The sequence below is a fragment of the Orcinus orca genome, chromosome 8, assembly GCF_937001465.1.
Source record: "Orcinus orca chromosome 8, mOrcOrc1.1, whole genome shotgun sequence".
Taxonomy (NCBI): Eukaryota; Metazoa; Chordata; class Mammalia; order Artiodactyla; family Delphinidae; genus Orcinus; species Orcinus orca.
The window spans coordinates 82,599,205-82,611,530 of NC_064566.1; the positions used below are offsets into that span (position 1 = coordinate 82,599,205).

At 37.7% G+C, this 12,326-nt stretch overlaps 1 protein-coding gene across 11 annotated transcripts in view; it reads left to right on the top strand.

Annotated features, from left to right (window-relative positions):
• Nucleotides 1-12,326, top strand: part of GRIA4 (glutamate ionotropic receptor AMPA type subunit 4) — a 517,460-nt gene that overhangs the window by 298,553 nt on the left and 206,581 nt on the right. The window lies entirely within an intron of this gene.

A 12,326-nucleotide genomic window follows, 5' to 3' on the forward strand; every position in this document is an offset into this window, starting at 1 on the left:
ACAGGCTTTTCTGACCACAGAAAGAAATAATCACACAGCTAAAGTAACGAACTGTCTTATGAAATTTTTGGAATTTATATTAAGGTGAGAAATGTAACAGGATAGGTAAAATAATCATACCTATAAATACCTTCTACGAAACTTGTATTTCTTTGGACTCAAACTACTTCAGTTAGTTGTGATCCTGGGAGGAAACAAACAGTGCACTGTAACTGGCTAATTGCTATGGTCTGAATGTTTGTGTTCCACCCCTTTCCAAAATTCATATGTTGTAATCTTTGGGGGTTTTTTTTTGTTTGTTTTTGTGTTTTACATCTTTATTGGAGTATGACTGCTTTACAATGGTATGCTAGTTTCTGCTTCATAACAAAGTGACTCACTCACACACACACATATGTCCCCATATCCCTTCCCCCTTCTATCTCCCTCCCTCCCACCCTCCCTATCCCACCCCTCTAGGTGGTCAAAAATCACAAAGCTGATCTCCCCATGCTATGCGGCTGCTTCCCAGTAGCTATCTATTTTACGTTTGGTAGTGTATATATGTCCATGCCACTCTCTCACTTTGTCACAGCTTACCCTTCCCCTCCCCATATCCTCAAGTCCATTCTCTAGTAGGTCTGTGTCTTTATTCCTGTCTTACCCCTGGGTTCTTCATGACATTTTTTTTCTCTTAGATTCCATATATATATGTTAGCATACGGTATTTGTCTTTCTCTTTCTGACTTACTTCACTCTGTATGACAGACTCTAGGTCCATCCACCTCACTACAAATAACTTAATTTCGTTTCCTTTTATGGCTGAGTAATATTCCATTGTATATATGTGCCACATCTTCTTTATCCATTTATCCGATGATGGAGACTTAGGTTGTTTCCATCTTCTGGCTATTGTAAATAGAGCTGCAATGAACATTTTGGTACATGACTCTTTGAATTTTGGTTTTCGCAGGGTATATGCCCAGTAGTGGGATTGCTGGGTCATATGGTAGTTCTATTTGTAGCTTTTTAAGGAACCTCCATACTGTTCTCCATAGTGGCTGTACAAATTCACATTCCCACCAGCAGTGCAAGAGTGTTCCCTTTTCTCCACACCCTCTCCAGCATTTATTGTTTCTAGATTTTTTGATGATGGCCATTCTGACTGGTGTGAGATGATATCTCATTGTAGTTTTGATTTGCATTTCTCTAATGATTAATGATGTTGAGCATTCTTTCATGTGTTTGTTGGCAGTCTGTATATCTTCTTTGGAGAAATGTCTATTTAGGTCTTCTGCCCATTTTTGGATTGGGTTGTTTGTTTTTTTGTTATTGAGCTGCATGAGCTGCTTGTAAATTTTGGAGATTAATCCTGTGTCAGTTGTTTCATTTGCAAATATTTTCTCCCATTCTGAGGGTTGTCTTTTGGTCTTGTTTATGGTTTCCTTTGCTGTGCAAAAGCTTTTGAGTTTCATTAGGTCCCATTTGTTTCTTTATTTTTTTTGTTTCCAGTTCTCTAGGAGGTGGATCAAAAAGGATCTTGCTGTGATTTACATCATAGAGTGTTCTAACTATGTTTTCCTCTAAGAGTTTGATAGTTTCTAGCATTACATTTAGGTCTTTAATGCATTTTGAGCTTATTTTTGTGTATGGTGTTAGGGAGTGATCTAATCTCATACTTTTACATGTACCTGTCCAGTTTTCCCAGCACCACTTATTGAAGAGGCTGTCCTTTCTCCACTGTATATTCCTGCCTCATTTATCAAAGATAAGGTGACCATATGTGCATGGGTTTATCTCTGGGTTTTCTATCCTGATCAATTGATCTATCTTTCTATTTGTGTGCCAGTACCATACTGTCTTGATTACTGTAGATTTGTAGTATAGTCTGAAGTCAGGGAGCCTGATTCCTCGAGCTCCGTTTTTCATTCTCAAGATTGTTTTCGCTATTCAGGGTCTTTTGTGTTTCCATACAAACTGTGAATTTTTTTGTTCTAGTTCTGTGAAAAATGTCAGTGGTAGTTTGATAGGGATTGCATTGAATCTGTAGATTGCTTTGGGTGGTAGAGTCATTTTCACAGTGTTGATTCTTCCAATCCAAGAACATGGTATATCTCTCCATCTATTTCTATCATCTTTAATTAATTTAATCAGTGTCTTATAATTTTCTGTATACAGGTCTTTTGTCTCCTTAGGTAGGTTTATTCCTAGATATCTTATTCTTTTTGTTTCAATGTTAAATGGCAGTGTTTTCTTGATTTCACTTTCAGATTTTTCATCATTAGTGTATAGGAATGCCAGAGATTTCTGTACATGAATTTTGTATCCTGCTACGTTACCAAATTCATTGATTAGCTCTACTAGTTTTCTGGTAGCATCTTAGGATTCTCTATGCATTGTATCAGGTCATCTGCAAACAGTGACAGCTTTACTTCATCTTTTCCAATTTGGATTCCTTTTATTTCCTTATCTTCTCTGATTGTGGTGGCTACAACGTCCAAAACTATGTTGAATAAGAGTGGTGAGAGTGGGCAACCTTGCCTTGTTCCTGATCTTAGTGGAAATGCTTTCAGTTTTTCACCATTGAGGATGATGTTTGCTGTGGTTTTGTCATATATGGCCTTTATTATGTTGAGGAAAGTTCCCTCTATGCCTACTTTCTGCAGGGTTTTTATCATAAATGGGTGTTGAATTTTGTCAAAAGCTTTCTCTGCATCTATTGAGATGACCCTATGGTTTTTCTCCTTCAGTTTTTTAATACGGTGTATCACATTGATTGACTTGCATATATTGAAGAATCGTTGCATTCCTGGAATAAACCCCACTTGATCATGGTGTTTGATCCTTTTAATGTGCTGTTGGATTCTGTTTGCTAGTATTTTGTTGAGGATTTTTGCATCTATGTTCATCAGTGATATTGGTCTGTAATTTTCTTTCTTTGTGTTATCCTTGTCTGGTTTTGGTATCAGGGTGATGGTGGCATTGTAGAATGAGTTTGGGAGTATTCCTCCCTCTGCTATATTTTGGAAGAGTTTGACAAGGATAGGTGTTAACTCTTCTCTAAATGTTTGATAGAATTCACCTGTGAAGCCATCTGGTCCTGGGCTTTTGTTTGTTGGAAGAATTTTATTCACAGTTTCAATTACAGTGCTTGTGATTGGTCTATTCATATTTTCTATTTCTTCCTGATTCAGTCTTGGCATGTTGTGCACTTCTAAGAATTTTTCCATTTCTTCCAGTTTGTCCATTTTATTGCCGTAGAGTTGCTTGTAGTAGTCTCTCATGATCTTTTGTATTTCTGCAGTGTCAGTTGTTACTTCTTCTTTTTCATTTCTAATTCTATTGATTTGAGTCTTCTCCCTTTTTTTCTTGATGAGTCTGGATAATGCTTTATCAATTTTATTTATCTTCTCAAAGAACCAGCTTTTAGTTTTATTGATCTTTGCTATCATTTCCTTCATTTATTTTTCATTTATTTCTGATCTGATCTATATGTTTTATTTCCTTGTGCTAACTTTGGGTTTTTTTCTTCTTTCTCTAATTGCTTTAGGTGCAAGGTTAGGTTGTTTATTCGAGATGTTTCTTGCTTCTTAAGGTAGGATTGTATTGCTATAAAGTTCCCTCTTAGAACTGCTTTTGCTGCCTCCCATAGGTTTTGGGTCATCGTGTCTCCATTGTCGTTTGTTTCTAGGTTTTTTAAATTTCCTTTTTGATTTCTTCAGTGATCACTTCATTATTAAGTATTGTATTGTTTAGCCTTCATGTGTTTGTATTTTTTACAGATCTTTCCCTGTAATTGATATCTAGTCTCACAGCATTGTGGTCAGAAAACATACTTGATACAATTTCAATTTTCTTAAATTTGCCAAGGCTTGATTTGTGACCCAAGATATGATCTGTCCTGGAGACTGTTCCATGAGCACTTGAGAAAAATGTGTATTCTGTTGTTTTTGGATGGAATGTCCTATAAATATCAATTAAATCCATCTTGTTGAATGTATCATTTATAGCTTGTGTTTCCTTATTTATTTTCATTTTGGATGATCTGTCCATTGGTGAAAGTGGGGTGTTAAAGTCCCCTAGTATGAATGTGTTTCTGTTGATTTCCCCTTTTATGGCTGTTAGTATTTGCCTTATGTATTGAGGTGCTCCTATGTGGGGTGCATAAATATTTACAATTGTTATATGTGCTTCTAGGATCGATCCCTTGATCATTATTTGGTGTCCTTCTTTGTCTCTTCTCATAGTCTTTATTTTAAAGTCTATTTTGTCTGATATGAGAATTGCTACCTCAGCTTTCTCTTGGTTTCCGTATGCATGGAATATCTTTTTCACCCCCTAATTTTCAGTCTGTATGTGTCTCTAGGTCTGAAGTGGGTCTCTTGTAGACAGCATATATATAGGTCTTGCTTTAGTATCCATTCCGCCAGTCTGTATCTTTTGGTGGGAGCATTTAATCCATTTACATTTAAGGTAATTATCCATATGTATGTTCTTATTCCCATTTTCTAAATTGTTCTGGGTTTGTTATTGTAGGTCTTTTCCTTCTCTTGTGTTTCTTGCCTAGAGAAGTTCCTTAAGCATTTGTTGTAAATCTGGTTTTGTGGTGCTGAACTCTCTCAGCTTTTGCTTGTCTGTAAAGATTTTAATTTCTCCATCAAATCTGAATGAGATCCTTGCTGGGTAGAGTAATCTTGGTTGTAGGTTTTTCTCCTTCACCACTTTAAATACGTCCTGCCAGTCCCTTCTGGCTTGCAGAGTTTCTGCTGAAAGATCAGCTGTTAACCTTATGGGGATTCCCTTGTGTGTTATTTGTTGTTTTTCCCTTGCTGCTTTTAATATGTTTTCTTTGTACTTAATTTTTGACAGTTTGATTAATATGTGTCTTGGCGTGTTTCTCCTTGGATTTATTCGGTATGGGGCTCTCTGTGCTTCCTGGAGTTGATTAACTATTTCCTTTCCCATATTAGGGAAGTTTTCAACTATAATCTCTTCAAATATTTTCTCAGTCCCTTTCTTTTTCTCTTCTTCTTCTGGAACCCCTATAATTCGAATGTTGGTGCATTTAATGTTGTCCCAGAGGTCTCTGATACTGTCCTCAGTTCTTTTCATTCTTTTTTCTTTATTCTGCTCTGCAATAGTTATTTCCACTATTTTATCTTCCAGGTCACTTATCCATTCTTCTGCCTCAGTTATTCTGCTATTGATCCCATCTAGAGTATTTTTAATTTCATTTATTGTGTTGTTCATCGTTGCTTGTTTCATCTTTAGTTCTTCTAGGTCCTTGTTAAATGTTTCTTGCATTTATTCTATTTCCAAGGTTTTGGACCATCTTTACTATCATTATTCTGAATTCTTTTTCAGGTAGACTGACTATTTCCTCTTCATTTGTTAGGTCTCATGGGTTTTTATCTTGCTCCTTCATCTGCTGTGTGTTTTTCTGTCTTCTCATTTTGCTTATCTTACTCTGTTTGGGGTCTCCTTTTCACAGGCTGCAGGTTCCTAGTTCCCATTGTTTTTGGTGTCTTTCCTCAGTGGCTGAAGTTGGTTCAGTGGGTTGTGTAGGCTTCCTGGTGCAGGGGACTAGTGCTTGTGTTCTGGTGGATGAGGCTGGATCTTGTCTTTCTGGTGAGCAGGTCCACGTTTGGTGGTGTGTTTTGGGGTGTCTGTGGACTTATTATGCTTTTAGGCAGCCTCTCTGCTAATGGGTGGGCTTGTGTTCCTGTCTTGCTAGTTGTTTGGCATAGAGTGTCCAGCACTGTAGCTTGCTGGTCTTTGAGTGAAGCTGGGTGTTGGTGGTGAGATGGAGATCTCTGGGAGATTTTCACTGTTTGATATTACATGGAGCTGGGAGGTCTCTTGTGGACCAGTGTCTTGAAGTTGGCTCTCCTACCTCAGAGGCACAGCACTGACTCCTGGCTGCAGCACTGAGAGCCTTTCATCCACACAGCTCAGAATAAAAGGGAGAAAAATAGAGAGAAAGAAAGAAAGAAAGAAAGAAAGAAAGAAAGAAAGAAAGAAAGAAAGAAAGAAAGAAAGAAAGAAAGAAAGAAAGAAACAGGATAAAAGAAAATAATATAAAGTAAGATAAAATAAAATAAATTTATTAAAATAAAAAATAATTATTAAGAAAAAAGATTTTTTTAAGTAAAAACAAAAAAAAAAAGTAGGATAGAACCCTAGGACAAATGGTGAAAGCAAAGCTATACAGACAAAATCTCACACAGAAGCATACACATACACAGTAACAAAAAGAGGAAAAGGGGATAAAATCATAAATCTTGCTCTCAAAGTCCACCTCCTCAATTTGGGATGATTCTTTGTCTATTCAGGTATTCCACAGATGCAGGGTACATCAAGTTGATTGTGGAGCTTTAATCCGCTGCTTCTGAGCCTGCTAGGAGAGATTTCCCTTTCTCTTCTTTGTTTGCACTGCTCACGAGGTTCTGCTTTGGATTTGGCCCTGGCTCTGCGTGTAGGTCACCGGAGGGCGTCTGTTCTTCGCTCAGACAGGACAGGGTTAAAGGAGCCACTGATTTGGGGGCTCTGGCTCACTGAGGCCGGGGGGAGGGAGGGGTACAGATTGTGGGGCGAGCCTGTGGTGGCAGAGGCCGGCGTGACGTTGCACCAGCCTGAGGCGTGCCGTACGTTCTCTCAGGGACGTTGTCCCTGGATCCCGGGAGCCTGGTAGTGACGGGCTGCACAGACTCCCCAGAAGGCAGGTGTGGATAGTGACCTGTGCTCTCACACAGCCTTCTTGGTGGCGGCAGCAGCAGCCTTTGCCTCTCATGCTTGTCTCTGGGGTCCGCACTTTTGGCTGCGGCTCGCGCTTGTCTCTGGAGCTGCTTTAAGCAGCACTCTTAATCCCCTCTCCTTGCGCACCAGGAAACAAAGAGAGAAGAAAAAGTCTCTTGCCTCTTCGGCAGGTCCAGACTTTTCCCAGGACTCCCTCCTGGCTAGTCGTGTTGCACTAACCCCCTGCAGGCTGTGTACACGCCGTCAACCCCAGTCCTCTTCCTGCGCTCTGAGGGAAGCTCGAGCCTCAGCTCCCAGCACTGCCCACCCTGGCGGGTGAGCAGAAAAGCCTCTCGGGCTGGAGAGTGCCTGTCGGCACCCATCCTCTGTGCGGGAATCTCTCCGCTTTGCCCTCCACACCCCTTTGTTGTGCTCTCCTCCACAGGTCCGAAGCTTCCCCCCTCTGCCACACGCAGTCTCTGCCCGCGAAGGGGCTTCCTAGTGTGTGGAAACTTTTCCTCCTTCACAGCTCCCTCCCACTGGTGCAGGTCCCGTCCCTATTCTTTTGTCTCTATTTATTCTTTTTTCTTTTGCCCTATCCAGGTACGTGGGGAGTTTCTTGCCTTTTGGGAGGTCTGAGGTCTTCTGCCAGAGTTCAGTAGGTGTTCTGTAGGAGTTGTTCCACATGTAGATGTATTTCTGATGTATCTGTGGGGAGGAAGGTGATCTCCATGTCTTACTCTTTTGCCATCTTCCCCCTCTCCCATATGTTGAAACCTTAACTCCCAGTGTGAAGGTATTAAGAAGTGGAGCCTTTGGAAAGTGATTAGGTCATGAGGGTGGAGCCCTCATGATTGGGATTAGTGCCTTTAAAAGAGATCCCAGAGAGCTAGCTTACTCTCCTTCTCCTCCTGCCATGTGAAGTTACAGTGAGGAAAGAGCTGTCAATGAGTAAGCTGGCCCGCACTGTGGGCCATGATCTAATATGTCCCAGTGCCATGGTCTTAAACTTCCCAGACTCCAGAACTGTGAGAAATAAATGTTTGTTGTTTAAAAGCCACTCAGTTTATGTTATTTTTGTTATAGCAGCCAGAGCAGACTGAAACAGTAATCAAGAACTGCTTGAAAAATTGTTGGCAGGGTTTAGGGACACCAACAAGAAAAAGGATTGTGCTATATCCTCAAGCTAGCAACAGCATGGAGACTTTACATCCATAAGTGTGACTGCACAAGTAAGTGGATGATATGTTTGTATGGAGAGTGTAGCTGTATGGAGAATGCTGAATGGCAGGTTATTTAATGGATGCGGTCACCCCACATTGACCTGGCAGGAAAGGAATCATGGAAAGAATAGCCTAACCTCACTCTTCTCCAGCTCTTTGGTATTCTTGCAACTGACTTCCTTTAATCAACTCAACTGGAAGTCAAATATCATAAATTCAGACCACATTGGTCAGGCTTCTCTTCCATCAACCCAAGGCAAGATGGGGAAAAATGAAAAGTGTATCTACTAACCCCAAACTCCCAATCCATCCCTCCCCCACTTCCCCTCCCCCTTGGAAACCACAAGTCTGTTCTCTATGTCTGTGAATCTGTTTCCGTTTTGTAGATAGGTTCATTTGTGTCATATTTTAGATTCCATGTATAAGTGATATCATATGGTTAGCAGATAAAAACTATTATATATAGAATGGAAAAACAACAAGATCCTATTTTATAGCACAGGGAACAATATTCAATATGCTGTGATAAACTATAATGGAAAAGAATATTAAAAAGAATGTATACATATGTATAACTGAATCACTTTGCTGTATAACAGAAACTAACATAACATTATAAGTAAACTATACTTCAATTTTTTAAAAAGTGTATCTGGATGGACAATCCAGCACAATTCCCAAAGAAACACTTAGCATAAAATCTGAGTACAGATAACTAGCAAGATAATAAGTCTATAGTTTTGAATTTACAAGCTTGCCTTTTTAAAAATGAATAGCTAATTGAGTATTGGAGTGGTTAATTTGGCAATGATGCTGAACTACCTGTTTAAACAAATCAGCAGCAGCAACACAGCCAAAGTAGTTTTAGTGTGAAGTGATGGATCAAATGATGTAGGACCAGTGTACATGCCTCAGATAAGGAGAGTCTAAGCTATATAAACTTGGAAGCAGTTGTTCTAGGACTAGTAATCTAAGATAAATAGAACCTCAAACAACAGTAGCGATCCCTTCCTTTCTGCAACCTCGACTACTAAAGATATGTTATGGATATAAATACCTCAAGATTTACATTCATAATTAGCCTTAAAAACAAACCCTAGGATTTCCTACTGGAATTTATCATTCTCAAAAAAATTTTAACAAAGTTTCTAAAAGGATTTGTACCTAATAAATCAGTGTATTTTCTGTGTTCTATATGTCTTATTGCCTTACTAAACTTTCCAGTTTTAGAGAGATGATAATGAATGTTTTCCCAAATAGAAAACAAATAAAATGGTTTAACATTATGAATATCTATTGACACATAATACAGAACTACCTCTATGGAGTTGAAACAGTTGAAATGGAGCATTAGAAGCCATATATTGATTACAATATTGTTTACAAGAACAAAAAAGAGAAAAATCTTAATAAGGATACAAATGAGCTTTAGAAAACCATCATGAAATAATATTAAGCAGCCTTTAAAATAGTGCTTGTTAGGTTTTTAATAGCAGAGATAAATAATTATTTTAGGAAACAAAAATATGCATACAACATTAGCATTCATGTTGGTGAGAATATAAATAAGAAGAACTAGAAGAAATTCAATAAATATTAAAAGATAGTTTGGATTGTGGATATATGGTTGACTTTTTAAAATTTTTATTGGAGTATAGTTGATTTATAATGTTCTGTTAGTTTTATGCATACAGCAAAATGAATCAATTATATATATACATATATTCACTCTTTTTTAGATTCTTTTCCCATATAGGTCATTACAGAGTATTGAGCAGATTTCCTGTGCTATACACTAGGTCCTTATTAGTTGTCCATTCTATATATAATAGAGTGTATATGTCAATCCCAATCTCCCAAATTATCTCACCCCCAGCCTTACCCTCTGATAATCATAAGTTTGCTTTCTACACCTGTAACTCTATTTCTCTTTTGTAAGTTCATTTGTAGCCATTTTTTAGATTCCACATGTAAGCAATATCACATATTTATCTTTTTCTGACTTATTTCACTCAATATGACAATCTCTAGGTCCATCCATGTTGCTGCAAATGGCATTATTTTGTTCATTTTTATAGCTGAGTAATATTCCATTGTATATATATGTACCACATCTTCTTAATTCATTCCTCTGTGGTTGGATATTAGGTTGCTTCCATGTCTTGGCTATTGTAAATAGCACTGCAATGAATATTGGGGTGCATGTATCTTTTGAATTATGGTTTTCTCAGGATAATGCCCAGAAGTGGGACTGCTGGATCATATGGTAGCTCTATTTTTAGTTTTTTAAGGAATCTCCATACTGTTTTCCATAGTGGTTCTACCAGTTGTCATTCCCACCAACAGTGTATGAGGGTTCCTTTTTCTCCACATTCTCTCCAGCATTTATTGTTTATAGATTTTTTGATGACGGCCATTCTGAAGGGTGTGAAGTGATACTCCATTGCAGTTTTGATTTGCTTTTGTCTAATAATTAGTGATGTTGAAGATCATTTCATGTGCTTTTTGGCCATCTGTATGTCTTCTTTGAAGAAATTTCTATTTAGATCTTCCACCCATTTTCTGATTGAGTTGTTTGTTTTATTGATATTGAGCTGCATGAGCTGTTTGTACATTTTGGAGATTAATCCCTTGTCAGTTACTTCATTTGCAAATGTTTTCCCCAATTCTGTAGGTTGTCTTTTTATTTTGTTTATTTTTTTTTTGCTGTGCAAAACCTTTTAAGTTTAATTAGGTCCCATTTGTTTATTTTTGCTTTTATTTTCATTACTCTAGGAAGTGGATCAAAAAAGATCTTCCTGTGATCTATGTCAGAGAGTGTTCTGCCTATGGTTTCCTCTAAGAGTTTTATAGTATCTGGCCTTACATTTAAATATTTAATCCATTTTGAGTTGATTATTTTTTGGTGTTAGGGTGTGTTCTAATTTCATTCTTTTGCATGTGGTTATCCAGTTTTCCCAGCACCACTTATTGAAGAGATGGCCTTTTCTCCACTGTATATTCTTGCCTCCTTTGTCATAGATTAGGTGATCATAGGTGTGTGGGTTTATCTCTGGGCTTTCTATCCTGTTCCATTTATCTACATTTCTGTTTTTGTAACAGTATAATACTGTTTGATTACTGTAGCTCTGTAGTGTAGTCTAAAGTCAGGGAGCCTGGTTCCTCCAGCTGTGTTTTTCTCTCTCAATATAGCTTTGGCTATTCAGGGTCTTTTGTGTTTCCATACAGATTGTAAAATTTTTTGTTCTAATTCTGTGAAAAATGCCATTGGTAATTTGATAGGGATTACATTGAATCTGTAGATTGCTTTGGGTAGTATAGTCATTTTGACAATATTGATTCTCCAATCCAAAAACATGGTATATGCCTTCATCTGTTTGTGTCATCTGTTATTTCTTTCATCACTATCTTATAGTTTTCCGAGTACAGGTCTTTTGCCTCCTTAGGTAGTTTTATTCCTAGGTATTTTATTCTTTTTGATGGAACGATAAATGGGATTGTTTCCTTAACTTCTCTTTCTGATTTTTCATTGTTAGTGTGCAGGAATGCAAGAGAATTCTGTGTATTAATTTTGTATCCTGCAACTTTACCAAATTCATTGATGAGCTTTGATAGTTTTCTGGTAAGATCTTCAGGATTTTCTATGTATAGTATCATGTCATCTGTAAACAATCACAGTTTTACTTATTTTTCCAATTTGGATTCATTTTATTTCTTATTTTTCTCTGATTGCCAAGGTTAGGACTTCCAAAAATATGTTGAATAAAAGTGGTGAGACTGGACATTCTTGACTTGTTCCTGATCTTAGAGGAAATGCTTTCAGGTTTTCACCATTGAGAATGATGTTTGCTGTGGGTTGATTGTATATGGCCTTTATTATGTTGAGTTAAGTTCCCTGTATGCCCACTTTCTGCAGAGTTTTTATCATAAATGGTGTTGAATTTTGTCAAAAGCTTTTTCTGCATCTACTGAGATGATCATATGGTTTTTATTCTTCATTTTGGTAATGTGGTGTATCACATTGATTGATTTGCATATATTGAAGAGTGCTTACATCCCTGGGATAAATCCCACTTGATCATGGTGTATGATCCTTTTAATGTGTTGTTGGATTTGGTTTGCTAGTTTTTTGCTGAGGATTTCCGTGTCTGTGTTCATCAGTGATATTGACCCATAATTTTCTTTTTTTGTGATATCTTTGTTGGGTTTTGGAATCAAGGTGACAGTGGCCTCATAAAATGAGTTTGGGTGTGTTCCTTCCTCTTCAATTTTTTGCAAGAGCTTCTGAAGGGTAGGTGTTAACTCTTCACTAAATGTTTGATAAAATTTGCCTGTGAAGCCGCCTGTTCCTAGACTTTTGCTTGTTAGAAGATTTTTAATCACAGTTTC